We start from the raw sequence: 17,797 nt of genomic DNA on the forward strand, positions 1-17,797 counted from the left end.
GTAACTTAGTGGGACTATAACATCCTTAGAACTCAAACAATGCCAATTGTCAATGTGTTTGATTTTTGAATGAAACATGTTTACCAAATAATCATGGTAACATTCTAGCATGTTCTGTGCACTGTTCCATCAACACTCGCAAATTAATAAAAAAGAATGGTTACATTTTTTAATTTTGTGTGTGGAATTTAAATATGTCCAAAAACCCATCATAAAACCAGATCATGCAACTTTTTATTTATTATTAAACACTTTATAGTTTTATACAAATTACACTTGACTGGAACAACAATAGAGTTTTGGTTGTATATATCTGTGAGAACACAGATTTATGGTGGAAAGATTTATAAAAAATCCACAGAAGTATATAAATTAGGAATGTTTTGGAATTTATAATGTTAGATATTTGATGGATGGGGGCCTATCCTGGGGTCCATATCTCTAGAACCCATTATTTCTCTTATGTGTCTACAATTAAAGACCATAGTTTGGCTTTGAGATGGCATGCCTTGCAGCTGTGGCTACTATATGAGATACCTCCCACAGCAGGATCAAAATATATGTTTATATGATTCAAAATAAATGCCCTGATCAGTCAAGGAATTGCACTTAACTCTCTCCAACAGCTAAACACCAAGACTTGAATGGATAACAAATACACTGTCAAGGCAACGCTAGAACAAAGACACATTTTACATCCCTATTTGGAAGTTACAACTCCCATATTCTTTAAAAATTCCACGGAGCAATCCAGAATTAAGGGTAAAACATGAAAATTATCTGCTAACATATGTCAGATATTTCTATGACAGTAGCTGAAATCTGTCCCCTGACTCAGCTGTTGCAAAAGGCACATTATATTGGACATAACCTGTAAGGTAAATAAAACTCTAAATGGCCTAGACCAGTTTTCACCTGAAATTGCACTCAGTACTCATCATGGTATTCAGAGCATTGTGATTGATTCAGATTTTTATTTACTCTGTAGAAACAGTTATAGTTAAACTCTGCTGGAGACTTAAAATACTTTTCAGTAATACAATAGATTTCTAACTAAAAGGCAGTCCGACTTTATTAATAATGCTTGTTAGAATAAACAAAATCTTGATATATTCTGTTTAAGTTTTTAATGTTATTTCAAGAAACGATGACTATGGTGCATGAACAACATTCAATCACAAAGAAATTTATTCAACATATTAACTACAAGAAAAAAGACCATTTAAAACTGTCATGAAAAGTGAGAGATAAGCAGTAGATAAAGACAATCTCTATTGTTGAAAATGTTAACTCAGAGTTCCATGTATATAGAGAACTAGCCCTGAACTATGAATGAAGGCAAGTCATGAAAGGTGATGCTTTCAGATAGTTACAATGGTACAGAACAGTCATTAATCACCCTTAAGATATTTAGCATTTAAAGCCTTTATGGTGATCTGGAAAGACATTAAATGTCATGTCATTGAAATAATGGATGATGAAAATTTACAAACTTTGTTAAAAATGGTGAAGGGGTACTGAGGGATGTAAATTGGAAACACAAGCAGTGAATAAAAGAGGCCTGAGTTTGTTCTTCAGGTATTCAGTGTCCGTCTGAAGCTTTCAGATGGACTTGACTCAAATGACCTTTGAATGGTACCTTTCTCAGTTCTATTCTGATACAAATTAGAAGAAATTATGACATGCTCAGTAAGGTGTGAAACCACAGGACGGTGTAATGGATGTTATCTAAATTGTCTTCTAATCTTCTCTCTAATGCTCGATAAGATCTATAGGATGTTCTGCAACCATCCTGGTAATTATTTTGCTTTAAAGATTGTCAAAAAAGGCTGATTTTATTGTTACAGACTCTTTGAAGGTGGGCAAATACAAAAAAAAAAGAAGGCAAAATTAGTAGGAAGCAGTTAAATGAAAGGCAACAGAGAACTGGAAGTTAGCTAACCATAATAATTTATAAAGCACTGCAATTTCTCCATGAGTTGCTGATCCTTAAAGAATAACAATAATTAAAAAATTTAACAGTGAATAATAATTATCATTAATGACAACTCTATAATAGGAAAATCTGATTTTAGGTTAAATAAACCAGTTATTTCTTAAATGCTTGTGATTGTTTTTCTAACATTCTTACCATGGCATTTTTACACTTTTACCTTAATACCTTACTCACTGCATTGCATGTTTGATCTCTTGTTTGAGTCTCCTCTAAAATCAATAGAGTTCCTTAAAAGATGCCAAGACCCATCTACACAGAAATGATTAGAAGAAAGGCCTTAGCTTACAGGTAATTGGACATACATGCCAATTTTTTCATTTTATTTTATTTCCATTTAGGTCAACAACAGAGGGTATTTTGTGAAATTTACAGAATGTTTATTTTAAATAATTTAAATTAAAACATTTTCTCTTCTGGTTTAAAGTAAATCTGGATATTAAAATCATTTCACTGCAAACTTTATCCAAACAAATACTAAATCAAGAATGTGGTCTAACAAGGAAATATAGAGATAATACGCCCAAATACAAATGACAAATAACTGGGCTTGAGATTATATTTAAGTAACATTTTGTTTATGGTTTATAAGAGAGTTGCATCTGAGATTTCCAGTAGTTACTTTCATCAGATGTTCACCAAAAGAACATAAGGAATAAATGCCACTGAAAACCTCAAACCTGAAAACTGGATTAATACTTTAAAGACTCAGCACTTTTAATTAAGTTTTTTTGTTTGGGGTATTTTTTTGGCATACAGGAGCTATTAGGTTTTATATTTACCAGTGTAGTTACTACACACAGTCACCGTTAGTCTTCAAACTAAATCTCCCTGTAAAATTTTTGTAGGGGGAAAAGAAAAAAGATGTATTTACACAGAAATCATATCTATAAACAATAAAGTTTATGTCTCTTTATTTCTATCTCCTGCCCTTCTCAAAGATGCCCAAAGTCATCTGTTATTGCATGGCCAATAAATGTGCAAATTAGGTACCCAATAAATGTGCAAATATGCATGTAGAAATTGTAGACTTCACAGTAGACAGACTCTAATTAGTATAATGTTTTTCTTTCATTCTCAGTGATAAACAGCTATTTTTTTTTCCTCTTGGTGTATGTAACCGAGAAGTGGGGAAAAGATTTCCATTGTGTTTGTGCTGAATTTATAATGCCAGCCTTGAGTTATTTTTTAAATGTTATAAACCCTGGAAAACCTGATTTATAAAGAACGGTGATATATTTTTACCCATGGCAGCATGCTACCTTGCATCCTTTTAAATCTCTTAAGGCTAAAGCAGCTTTTGATTTATTTTATTGCATTTAAGAAAAAAAAAAAGTATCACTAGTGTCTAATGCTTTGGTTATTGCCTGAATAAAGATTCAAGATCTTGATTCTCCATTGCTTCCACCTTATTTTATCATCTAGTGTTATATGAATCAGGTAAGAAACATAATCACTCTGATTATTGCTCTATAAAGTGTGATAACCCCAAAGTCCCAGAAATTGTTCAGCTGGAAAGGATCTTTCATACTGAAGATTTAATGCCAGCTTGCGCCTCAGTATTTAGCCTGGGACGTTGCTTTACACTGCTCCTAGGTTGGTCTTAAGTCTTGTCTCAGATAGCAACTCAACCGTTTGGTGATGGTGTAAGCTGCTGCCTTTCAGATGAGACAGCTGTACGATTCCGAGAGTATTACTCTTTATGGTTCATTGCCCAGGTAGAGGTTAGTTTGGCTCACCTGAGCTTTAAGAAGGCAGTTTAGCTTTCCAGTGGAATGGGAAAGAAGCATTCATGCAGGCAATGATGTGTCTAGCTGAAGAGGTAATTAGTAGATGTGTTTCCACTGATACTGTGGACAAATAAAAGAGTAACTTGGACCCTTCAAGTCCTGTCATGAAAGTAGCTTATAATACCTTCATTATCAGTGCACCATGTGATGCTGACATTTTAATATTTTAGAGGTACTTTTAGAATAAATAAGCCAGTAGAAATAAAAGTGGAATAGCCATCATGATTTTCATAGGTGGGTGTGAAAGGTATTGACTTCAACTTTTTGAAAGAACTAAACTGTTCAAAGGGAGTACGTTCTCATGTCCGCTCTGAAATGGCTTGAAGGGAATAAGCTAAACAATTGGAAGTGGCATAAACCTGGTCCTTTACATTTGTATTTTCTGTCTTCAGTTCCTTCACCTGTAACTTCCTCTGCAAAATACCAGTTCAGAACTTTTCGCTGCAATGAAACACTGCCATAGCTTTATTTGGTTCCCAGGACTAGTTCCAGATTTGCTCTGTGGTAAAGGTCTCCACAGTTTTCGTCTTTTTCCTGTTTCTACTCTTGTATAACACATTAGTTCCTCTGCTGCTCTGAACAAGGATAAATCTGTCTCACAACAGAGTATCACAATTAATTTCATTATGAGTGTGTACAGACATAGTTAAGATGTTAGTGTCACATGCTTAGATTCTGTTACCAGTGCACAACATGAAAAGAGGATTATCTGAAACAAAGAGCATCAGCTACAGAATGATTTGCTCATATTTTTGTTTTGATAATTGAGATTTGTGTTATGTCTTTATACAGCCCTTACATATGGCATTATGGTCTGAGGAACCAATGAAAATATTCAAAGGCACTAAACTTCTATATCCAAAGCCACAGCAGAGGCATGAGTACCAGAGAACCTCCTTTTCTCAAACCCAGGATATCTTGAAGAGAGGAGAGCTATCTCTTTCTCTTAATTACAGCTTTACATTAGAGGCATAAAGTGAACTTGAGGCAGTCACTGAAAATTGAGTCAATACAGTTAAAAGTTTCTGAGCCTCCTTGTCTCTATACTTCCTTGCAAGTGAGACACCTATGCTGGTCAGCTGAAGACCTCTAAGCACCTTGTAATACATTGATGATGGCCTCAGTTTAGCTGACTAAGCAAAGCCTGCTATTGCCGTTTCACGTGCTCTTGCACCCAGGCTATGCATATGGCGTGGTGCATAGGACACAGGGTGCTTGTGAGACCTGTTCCCTGCTGAGTAGTATCTGAAGGCTATGTGAGAATAGAGAATTAGGAAAGATGGTATTCAATCCAGAGGAGTTAGTTTGTTTGCAATCTTAACATTTCATTTTCCGATATTGTGACATGGAGAGCATTTCTAAGTCAAAAAAAAAAAAAAAAAAAAAAAGTAAAGAAGTCAAACAAAAAAGCATCTATGATTTGACCTTTGAAGGAGGCAGAAAAAGAGATCAGAGCTATCCAGTCTATCTCCTCGAAGTATCATCCTGTGCCCAGGAATATCATTTAGCTTAATGAGAGCGGCGTGTGTAGTAAGAGTCATAAAGAAAGGGAATCTGTTGCAGACACAGTAATTTGCTTTGTGGAAGTGTGAGGAAGAAATGAGAAGAAGCTGGAAGAGAGATGGGCAGAAGAGAGAAAAGCTGGAGGTAAGTGGGACTTCATGAGTGATGTTTATTGACAACATGACCACTGATCTGAACATAAATGGTTTTGTTTATTTTAAAAATGTATGCTTGGACTAAAAGACATTTTCCCCCAAGTTGCCATAGTGGAGGCATTTTTAATATATCAGCTTTTCTTATCCCCCATCAGTATAGTTACCTTGATAAGTCTTCCGTCATGAATAGTTAGATTCATTGCCTTCTCTTAGACTTCCATTTTTCAGTAGGGATTTTCAGAGACAGGTATATTCATAACAGTCTGACAGAGAGAATACATTATTGTATTAAAGAAGCATAAAGAGTATCTTTCCATCTAAAGTTACATAAAGGAGATTCATTGTTTATTTTTTAATTGATTTACTAAATTAATAGGATTATTTAAATTATTTAGTAGACAAACAACTTTAAATCTTTGAGCCTTCAGGAAATTTTTCCAGGAGTTTGTAAATGTTGCAGAGAAACATTTCAGTTTATTACACAGGGAGCTTTTCCTTGATGTCAAGTCAGCACTAAAAGTGAAGAATAAGACAGTCATTGATGTATCTTCTTGTATTACTGTGTAAAAAGGTATTCTAGGCCTAGTTATGTTAAAATGTGTTGGAAGGAAGCTCTATTTTGCCTTTAATCAATATTAAAGAGCCTGTTTATATAAAGAAGTTAAAATACATTCATTACTCTTCATAGCACTTTGGAAATAACAATCTGAGAAGTAATACTGCACCACACACATAGCATACACATACAACCTTCCCCCCCTCCCACATCACAATGTTTTTCTTAAGCTGCTGAATAGTAAAGTAGCAACACTGGGATATAAACAAAAGAGGCAACTGTGCATTTCTGTTATCTGTTTGTAAGATTGATGGGAATGAAGTCTGAGGGAAGTATATGGTGCTTATCCTACTGGTACAAGATTTTATGTAAGGAATTTCTCCTTTGAAAACTTTTAGGATGGTGTTTTCCAGAGAAAGCACTGTAGATAGAAGGCTTAGTTAAAAAGGCAGTACATTTTGTAGAGTCTCAAGAAATGGAAATAAACACATATATCAATTAGCTACTCTTCTCACAGGGAAGAACCCAAATATTTTCATATATAGGCTTATTTCTACTCTTGTATCTTTGATGATAATTAAATGGTCATTTTATCCATAACAACAGAAAGAAGCTTTAACACAGGGAAGAAGACAGTAGTCTCTTGTGCATGGTAAAGTACATGCTGTTCCTTTGCTGTACAAGAAGCGCAGCATAATTACGAGTCATGAATGCAGACCAAAGCCATGTGCAGCATAATGCTTGTTTCTTGTTTTCTGCAGCTCTCTTGTTAGGAAGCAACTAAGACTGGTCCTGCAGTTTGAGCAATATTTCTTTTTGGTAAATAACTGAAAATATACACTCAGATTTAAAATATTAATGTGAAGCAACTACTTAATTAATTACATAATTGTCAATACGTGATTGGTAACTCTCTGTCTCTGCTGCTAATGGTGCTTTTAGTATTCATCTTGCACATAGACCAGTAGTGGATTGGGTACAGCAGAATGTTTTTAATGTTATCTACAGTGAACAGCACTTTCTGCATAGAAATTCGGAACCTTCGAAAGGGAGAACATAAAGTAAAAACATTATTAACTCTCAGAATACTGCAAAAGGAATAAAAGGGGAAAAAATCAAGGTAATAAAAAGTGTGTCAATAAGAAAATTATTCCGGAACCGAGAATCAAAGTTTGGGCAAACTTTGACCTAAATAAAGGGTAAATTGGTTTCTAATTTTCTGAAAATAAATTAAGATGTTTGTAATATCATTCTAAATGAACAAAAATATAAATAATCTCATGAAAGAGATTATGTCTCTAAAAAAGACATTATCATGTCCTTCACATACTGTACACATCAATGCCAAGCCAATTTAATGTGTGATTGTTAGAAGAGAAAACTGCATATAAAATAACTGAGATGTATTATTTCCATGGGTTATATTTTTCTATTCATAGTGTGGGTTACACTTTTCTCACTACTATACAATCACCAGTCTTGGAAATGGAAGGAAGAAAATGGTTTCATTCTCCAGTCATTACTCTCTCCCTCTGTGTGACTAAGAGCCTCCACAACCCATAATATAGAAAGCAGTATTTTATCTTGTAGTCTATGGAAAGAAATTATATAACCTAAAGTATATGATAAACCATACAAAACTGTATTAGACTGCAAATATTGAAAACAGTCCACAGTCAGTATTAAGGATGAAAGGCGTATTCACAATGGAAGTGGATAAGAATTGTTGAGAAACTGGGGTCTATTTCCTGGAATAATAGCTAGAAAATTCATGATTGATACAGAAACTCCTATACATTTTTTTGGTGCTCAAATCCCTGCCTGTCATCCTAGTGTTGTTTTTTATTTCAAGTTACATTATGTAAACTACTAAAATAATAAGCTCATTTTAAAGTGTGAATGTTTCAGAAAAGGTAAAAACCTCCTGATCTGATTTCCATAGATACATAAGTTTCTAATTGCAACTGAAACTACAAAGGAGCCCAGGAATATGTGCTTTTGTTTGGTAATGCACTGTATATTGGCTAAGCCCATGTACTCCACAAAAGTAGCAGATACATTTTTCTGAATAGAAAAATACAGGTGGTTGTTGGGAAATTTTTGAAAACTGCTGTTACCTAAAAAAGAAAAATCCAATTTATGGCACAGAGATAACAGTTTCTCATTTTGTTACTGAAGACTTTGAGGAATGTCTTTAAGAATGACAAATACATTCTTCCTAAATTCTAAATATCTGAAGATGTGAGACTGATGTTAGACAGGTTCATTTTCAGGAATACTTATATACTGAGAAATGACAGCATAAACAACATAAATAAATCTGAGTGATTCATGCAGCTTTATTTATTCATTGCTTCTTTAGTTCACAAACTGAGGAAAGGACCCATATATTTCCCCTCTCATCAGATTATACTGACTTTACTCAAAACACATCTTTTGCTGTCTATTGAAGACAGAAAATACAAACACAATTAAATATTTCCCTTTCAACTTTGATATTCTCTAGTTATATGTAATGATGTTCATTCTTACAAGAACAGAAATAATATATTTTTGTGCTTAACTGGTTAGTGTACTAAAGCAATGAACAACAGCAACAGCAAAAAGTCTTTTCTAAAGAACATCTAAACTTTCCAAGGAAGTAGTGGGTCACCTGCAGTCATTAATTCTACCTACTTCTCAACTCTAAATCGAGACACTTTAAGTAAGTTGCCATAGATTCCCCATATAATCAATGAAGGGATGGATAGACACTGAGAGGAGTCAGAGAACAGTCACAGATCTGTGAGAGATCTCTCATAGAGAGCTCATTTGTGACTTCATCAAAGGGCTAATAAATTCAATGGCAACTAGTGAAGCAGCTGAACATATAATTATATCTGGGATGCTACCCAGAGGATCCTTAATCAGTCTGTTCTTTTTGTTTTTTGAGAATCCAGTTTTTAAATATTCTCTCTCTGGAATAGAACTGTAGACATGAATATATGAAAAATTTCTTGTTTATTAGAACTGTCTGTATCTACCAATTTCACAATAAAGGATAAGTCTGGAGAGTGTTGATTTTTTTTGTTTAATTTCATTTTTGTTTGCTGGCATCATCCATATTCAACAGTGTTTTATCAAAGAATGAGATTCAAGGAGACTTTCAAGAAGAGATTGAAAATCTGAGACACATTTAAAATGAAATATTTTCCTATGTAGACTTTGTAACAGAATGTGCTTTCCAAGCTAGCGTCATACACTGTCTTAGAGCATAAGGATTATTTGTCGTGGGATCCTTTGAAATGGGGTTTTTAATCAGGTGTTCTTTATTTTATGTTACACAAGAGCACAACATGCTATACATGCTTAACGCTGGAAATTCCAAAGATGTTGAGATTTCAAGGCTTAAGAGGAAAACCGTTATTATCAGCCAAAGCATTTTGTTTAATCACAGATAAATATTTAAAACTAGCCATCTACTTTATAATCTAAGTATTATAAAAAAGCTTTCTTCAAATATTCTATTCCTTAAAAAAAAAATTAACAAATAGTATTTGCACAGTGTTTAAAAATGACAAATACGACATCCAACTATAATGTAAGAATGTTGCTGGAATCATAAAATATTATCAACTTCACTTGGAAAGTATCAGTGCTTACTTTTTCTAGTATTTTCTAGCATTTAGCCTAATTGAAAAAAATACTGTCAATTTTGCAAGTATTTTTCTTCTAATTTTTTGTCTTTTTTAAAGAGCTCATGAACATGATGAGATACTCCAGGGAATGAGTTATGATTATGAACTAATTATGAAATGTCTAGGAGGTTGCTCACATTCTGCCCTCTTCTTTCTATGTAAAAATTATTTATGTCACTAGTATATCATAATGCACACCCTGTTGTGCCACTCTGTTTGAACATTAGGAGCCACAAAAACATATAACAAAAGGAAAAAAATCCCCAAAAGTCAATAAAGTGTTACACCACCCCCTCCAAACCTCAGGAAATGCAAATTTCCAAACATTTTAAACTCACAACAAAATAATTATTTTCATTATTCAGAATAATGACCTCTGTTATAACTCAAAAATGAGAGAAATTGACAAATACCCTTTCTGTTGACTCTGCTGACTGCAGGGTCTCTAGTGACATGTCTCAGAGAAATGCTAGAAGAGTGTAGGACTGAAGAAAATGACTTTATTTCACTGATATCCTGTGGAGCAGGGCACAAAAAGCACTTGATTCTTTAAGACAGTTTGTGCCACAACAAAATCACAAACCTCTATCTTCTTTCCTCTCCTGCTCCAATAATATCTTTCCCACTTATCCAATAATCCAATAACAATCCAATTAAACAATAATTTATTATCTTTTCAGCCACTCTTCTCCAAGCCTGTAGTGCTGCATGGAGTTGTTGTGATCCAAGTGCAGGATCTAGCACCTGACCTTGTTGAACCTCATCCAGCTAACCTTGGCCCATCAATCCAGTCTGTCAAGACTCCTCTGCAGAGCCTTCCGACCCCCTCCAGCAGATGAACATTCCCACTCAGCTTCCTGTTATTTGCAAACTGACTGAGAGTTCACTTGATCCCCTTGTCCAGATAATTGATAAAGATATTAAACAGAAGTGACCCCAGTACTGAGCCCTTGGGAACTGCTCTTCTGACCAGCCATTCAACTGGATTTAGTTCCATTCACCACTCTCTAGGCCTGGACATCCAGCCAATATTTTATCCAGTGAACAGAGCACCCATCCAAGCCAAGAGCAGTCAGTTCTCCAGGAGAATGCTGTGAGCAATGGTGACAAAGGCTTTACAAATATCCAGATAGACAACATACATGGCCTTTCCCTCATCCACGAAGAGAGTCAGAGGTATCTATTGAGAGATAGTGTGAGTAGTCCTCTAAAAGGTGTTTATTCCTCTTTGTTGACTAGGAAGGGAGTTAACAATATATAAGTGAAACTCATTCCAGAATAATTTATGATATAAAATGGTACTCCTGCCTATTTATCTGAAGATGAAAGTGACTTTAATACTACAAACTAAATAATTATGTTTTATTAACACAGAGGAGTAAACTACTATTTTTATTGGCTCAATAGCACTAGAAAATGCAATGGCATTTGTGATAGAATGATAGATAAGGTATTCCTATATATTCCTATAAATATTTCCTATGAATAATTCTATACACGTGTTGACAGTGTTAGCAACTTGTGTTAGTTAAAAATTATCTACTATCTTTTCAGTGAACTGGTTCAGAACCATTCCATGACCTGTGAGCAAATACATTAAAAAACTGCAAACAATCACGCCCCCCCCCACATACACATATGTGTGCACACACCTATGGTTTTGTTAATGAAACACAAGTCAGAAATACTAATTCTTAGCTTGTTGTATACACAGAGCATTGAAAGCAAATGCTTTCAAGTAGGAAAATTTATTTCTAGATGATGGTGAAAGTAATTTTCTAATGAATTGTGGAAGGAGGATGGTATGCAGTGCAAATATAACAAGAAAATTGTTCTTGCATATAAATCATGTAGAAATAGTAGATAATATGGCAAAGCAGTAATATTTTGTCTTTTAAGAGCCCAAAGGATATGCTGGATGTATGATGATTTCAGGGAATTGTATAATTGGAATTGTGAAGAAGATTTCCTGCAAAGAGCAGTAGGACCTGGCTTTTCTGATAGCTAACGAGATTAGTAGAAGTAACTATCAAGAAACAAAATCTCTGTCAGATGTTTAAAAGACAGGTTGCACTGGGAAAAATAACATCAAACAAAAGAAAGAAAAAATAAGTTTTTTAACTGGAATGCATTGATGCATAATAATCTACAGTAGAAAATAATAGCCCTGTTTTCAGCTTTAATATCAGCTCATAATGTAGTTTAGAGTCTATTGCTGTTTTGACATAATAAAGTTGAAATGCATGATCTTTGGAAATAAGGACATCAGTTACAGTAGAATTGACAACCAAATGAGGTTTTGTGTCTCTAAATCTCTGATATGAGCATGAGTAGAAAATTTACAGGGATTTTTTTTTTTAACAGTTAAGGACTATCACTGTAGAGGACATCAAATGACTCACAGGGTATTAACAAGGAGAGGAATTTTTAATGAAAAACGAATATATAAGAAATTATGACTATAAAATAGATTTATACACATGAGTGTGTGTGTATGTGTGCAAATTTGACTTTACATAAATTATAAACCAATTAAAAATATTTTATTTATAGATTAAAAAGAAGTGATTAAAAAACATCATTATGCACTGAAATAAATACATAAAAAGTAATTCTTACAAGTAAAAAACAGAAGAGTCCTATCCTGTTCATGATACAGACATGTGCCACCAGATATGTAGGTGATATAACCTCTAGGAGAACAATTCCTTCCACATTAACAACGTAAGTAGGTGTCCCCCATCCACCCCCCAGTAAATTCATTGTGGGAATACAAATTTTCTTCCACACTTCTAATTATCTACAGCGGTTCTGTAATTACTGGAAAACTAATTGGTATCTATTACTTTCTCAGAAGTAGTGTTGAACCTCTCTAAGCTAGTGCTTCTAGCTATGCTGTTAAACTGGGATACCAGATGACCAGAATGACTCTCTCGTTTAGAGTCATGATGAGTATATTCCATAATTTTAAAATATTACTAAATACCTCTTACCTACAAATCTCAACTTGAACATTTTGATATTATGCAAAATGCCTACTTAGTATCTTGTTCAATCATCTTTAGCAGGGAGCTCTCTGTGATTTTGTTCAAATGAAGCTGAAAACTGTTAACTCAAGTGGACAAAGAAAGTTTCCTGTGTGATTTCCTTAGAGCTGGAAATGTAGGGCAGGCATATGAACTAAATCTGTCTGTGGGATACATGTCACATACAAGACATATGAATATTTGAAAAATTCTACATATTGAAAGGCTTGTCACTAAAGTCATCAATGGAGAAGTGCAACTAAAGAAATAAAAGTTACTAGTGGACTGCAGTGGGTTTTGGAGTTTTTCTGTCACCCAATGGTGTGTTTGGGTTACTGTCCTTGATTGTCTGAGTCCTTGATTAACTTGGAGTCTAGTATAACCTGGCCTTGCTGATACTTTTTGTTTTTACTGTCTTTTTCTCATGATGCTTCTATCTGAAAGGATATTGTGTAAATTTAAGAAACACATTTTATCAGCTGGGATACTCAGTGCTCCATTGGTAGCAAGCTTTCTTTGGTTACATGTAGTAATCATTCAGTGTCACTTAGGGAGTGAGAGACTTAATGAATGAAGATTTCATATGCTATGGAATATTACATTCTTAGCACAGCAGCTCTGACTTTCACACTAAATTTTATTTAAGTGAAAACATATATGAGAGTGGCATTCTGGATTATAATTCATCGTTTAGCAGAAAAGTTTTACTTCAAGCCTACAGTTTTGTCTTCTACATAAGGACATTTTTCAAATATTTAGGGATTTTTGATGTTTTTAAAACAACATTTTTTGTATATGTATTAAAATGCTGCTGTATAATTATAAACATCTTCCTAAAATGTTTGACTGCTATATTTTTTAACTCAGTAATTCAGAGGATCTGTTTTCTAATAAATATTGACAATAATACTTTAAAATAAAAGAGTAAGAATGAAAATAGTGCCATCTGCTTGCTCAGCTTGAAACACATTACTACTTAACCTATCCAGTAGTGCTCTCATGATTTTACAGTGGATAATTTATTTTCTATTTGCAGTAAATTTGGAGCAAAAGCTTCCATACTATCTCCTAAATGAGTTAAAATTACTGAAGACAAATGCAAAAAGAAAGACTGAGATAGATGCTAGATGGACAATGGATTTACAGCAGCAAAAGAAATGGAGAACTCTGGCTAAGCTTTGTGCCGAATTTCAAATGCTTCCTTACTGGTACTTTTATTTCACACATACAGAATGTCTTAAATTAGCATGGTTGTTATTTAAAGATCATTCTTTATAACTTGTTTTAAGTCTACACATGTTAAGGAACAACTAACAAAGGCTACCATAACAATGTTTTTGGTTTGTTTGTTTGTTTGTTTTTAATGTTAAACTGGTGCTAAAAGAGGGATAGTAGATTGCTGGATTCCATCTGCTGCAGTTGGACATCTGCAGGCTGTAATCACTGGCTATGATAGGCATTGTTCTTCAAAATGTCACAGAGCCCTGAAGAAATTGTTTTTGCTTCTTTTGAACAAGAGAACAGCTGCAGAATTCTTCTGTCATCCCACCTCACCATTAGGCAGCAGAGAATCAGATCAGGGTAAAAAGCTTCATTGTGGTAGCTAAGAAACAGACATGCAATAAAAAGTGTACCAAGAAGCACTCACAGTCTGACCTTTGACAATGTTGAAGAGGTAGATGCATCAGGTGGAAATGGTTGGAAACAGTGAGATACAAAAGCTCAGGTGAAACAGGGAAGTTATGTAATGCTAAATAGCTTTCTAATAATTTCTAAAACAGTAGATATCATCAACAAGGAGCCATAGAGGGAGAGTATGAGAGCATAGAAAAGGAATTAGTGGGTGGTCAAATAATTTTCGGTGCGAAAGGTTAGGAAAACCCAAGCAAGCATTTTACAGAAATCCTATTCCGGGGGGGGAAAAAAAACACCCCCCAAAAAAAGTAAAAGGGTTGTCCAGAGATTAAAAAGAAGGTAGGACACTTCTCAAATGACAGTTTATAAGTAACCAACCAGCCAAGTAAACAAACTCTACAAGAAAAAAAAAAAACAACCAAGGAACAAAAAAACCTCCCACCCCTAATGTCATAATATTTCAGTGTGTTTAAGATAGATTTACTGCTAAAAAGGTAGAGAAATAGTCTAAGGAATTTTTGTATTGAACATTGATGGGACAGTTTGGACTGTAAAGGAAGCTGAAGCAAGTCTCTAAGGGATACATACATTTATAAAGCTAACCTGAATGTGACCATATTATCATAGCTTCATATACACATGAGTGACAGGATGCTGCACTGTGTCCAGAGCACCGATGTGGATCTGATTCTGTCTTTATCTCTAAGAGTGCATCCTCTGCAGCAAAAGAATTCCTGAACTGAAATGTCAGTTTTCTTTGGACACAGTAATCTTTTAACTGAGGAATTTTGCTGGGTAGACAGAGGAAAACTAAGGGACATTGGAAATGAAGGCCACTACATGTTCACTGCGCCTTTTTCTTCAGTTTTGCTCAGATCAACAATTTCCAGTGCTTCCTGGCTGCCATAAACTGTCTTGTTTGTTTGACAGCTGTTCTGTCATAAATTCTCCTAGTGTTCATGTCTGTGGATCATGTCAAGGACTCATTTTTATTTGTGTTCATGGTCATCTTCTGAAAGATCATGTTTATTTAGAAATATTTTTTTTCATTTTTTTCCCTTTTCCCTCAAGGATTCTACAATCCAGCTGAAATATGTTATAGCTGTATGATTAGATATGTTTTTCAAATGGATGAATAGGAAAAACATACCTCTTGTCACATAATGACAGCCTGGCAATGAGGAAAATTATTAAATTCCCACTAGTCGTTTATCATTCCAGTTGTCAAAGAGAAATTCTTGCTCTCAGCAGCTCAAAAATTCTATAGGTCAGAAATACTTTTTTGCTATTTAGTGTTGCTTCTAGCATAGAAAAGATAAATCCAGCTTACTCAGATAATTAAGAAAGGTTTATGGTTGATTATTACCAAAAGTTACAACCAGATGAGTAATTTCACTCCCACAAAGAAGAATTAGAGTTATTAATTCCTGACCCTGAGATCGATTTGCTGGAAAAAGTTTCAGAAAGAGAGAGAGGGTCAAGTTTACAAAAATGGGCTGGAGTCCTGACTATTTTCTATCTTGATTGACTAAACTTGAAAGCATTAATTTTTTTTTTTTTTCCCCTAGCTTCTCTACCACAATCTGTGAAATCTTATGGAAAGTACTTCCACATTTGATTATAGCTTCTCGTCAACTGGATGGCTTTAACTGCAATCTAGAAAGGATGGAATATATTTTCTGAGCCGAAATAGGCATCTTTCTGAAATTTAATTTTCTAGCATTACACAGTACTTTTTCAACTGCAAAGTTCATAGAAAAATGCTGTGATTACTTTAGGAATTACATCACTATTTCTAATAAGTCAGAACTGAAATATCTGTCAGAAAAAAAACAGGGTTTTTTACATATGTATGGGGCCAATGTTAAAGTTGTTTTGAGAATTAGGTTACCACATTCCTTCTGTATATTCCTTTTGATATACATACAGAAAAAAAGTTTCTTAACTTTATGTTAATTTTTGATGTAAGAGAAATACAATTTCTACTTCTATTTTATTATGATCATTTTCCAACTGAATTCGGAACTTTTTTCATTTAATGCATTAGAAGCTCCTATTTCAGTGTTTTTACCAATGTAATTGATAGATATTGCAGGATGAGGCTTTGCCATATGTCAAGGTTTTGATGTCATATCATTTCATCTAAGATAGTCAGGCCTTTAAAAATGTGAACTCCTTAATATACTGTAGTCTGTTCTAACTAATACTGGTTTTAAAAGACTGTTAAGCTACTGAGATGAATGCAAAAAGACTTACTGTAAAATTTATTAGTCTGTAAGTTTTCTGATTTTAAAGAAAGATGTTACTCTTCTGATAACAGTCGCAGTAAAATGAAGATTATTCCATTGCTTTTCTGCCCTCCAGTAAAAAGCATTTTGAATTTTACTGTAATACAACATACATTAACTTTCTACTCAGTGATCAAATAGAGAACATTTTTGTTTTACAAGCTTAGCTATATTTTCATACTTTTCCTATAGCTTTATTGTAAAATATCCATTATAAACTCTGACTTTGAAAATATTAGTTTTCTTCATACTTTTCCAATGTTTTCAGATTATTTTCCAATATTCCTTTTAAATTGAAAGAAAAAATATTCTTATAAATATGTTAGACAGTCTCTTGACTCTGTAGAACTTGATAAGGTTGAGTGCCTGTGGATCAGAATCAAGGGGAAGGCCAACAAGGCTGACATCTTGGTGGGAATCTGTTCTAGACCACTCAACCAGGATGATGAGGATGATGAATTATTCTACAGCAGCTGGCAGATGTCTCCAAATCGCCAGCCCTTCTTGTTGTGGGTGACTTTACCCTGTCAGATGTCTGTTGGAAACTCAACATAGCAGAGAAGAGGCAGTCTAGGAGATTCTTAGAGGATAATTTCCTGCTCCAGCTGGTAAATGAGCCTACAGGGGGTGGGGGGCCACTAGACCTGGTGTTCACAAACAGAGAGGGGCTGGTGGGTGATTATTTGGTCAGAGGCCATCTGGGGTACAGTGACAATGAAATAATAGAGTTTGCAATACTCAGGGATGCAAGGAGGGTCATCAATAAAACTTCTACCCTGGACTTCCAGAGGGCAGATTTTGGCCTACTTCAAAGACTGGTTCAGAGGGTACCTTGGGAAACAGCCCTTGAAAACAAAGGGGTCCAGGAGGGATGGACATGCTTCAGGAAGCAAGTCTTAAACTCATAGTAGCAGGCTGTCCCAGTGTACTGAAAAGTGAGCTGATGGGGAAGATGGCCAGCCTGGCTGAACAGGGAGATTTTGAAGGAAATTAGGGGAAAAAGGGCTGGCTACTCATGCAGAGTTTAGGAATATAGTTAGGTCATGCAGAAAGAAAATTAGAGGGACAAAGGCACAATTTGAACTTAATTTAGCCACTTCTGTTAGGGATAACAAGAAGTGCTTCTACAAATACATAAACAGCAAAAGGAGGGGGAAGGAAAACCTTCATTCTT

The sequence above is a fragment of the Empidonax traillii genome, unplaced genomic scaffold (genome assembly GCF_003031625.1).
Source record: "Empidonax traillii isolate 1590-97213 ecotype Southwest subspecies unplaced genomic scaffold, ASM303162v1 scaffold373:size1354568, whole genome shotgun sequence".
NCBI classification, from domain to species: domain Eukaryota; kingdom Metazoa; phylum Chordata; class Aves; order Passeriformes; family Tyrannidae; genus Empidonax; species Empidonax traillii.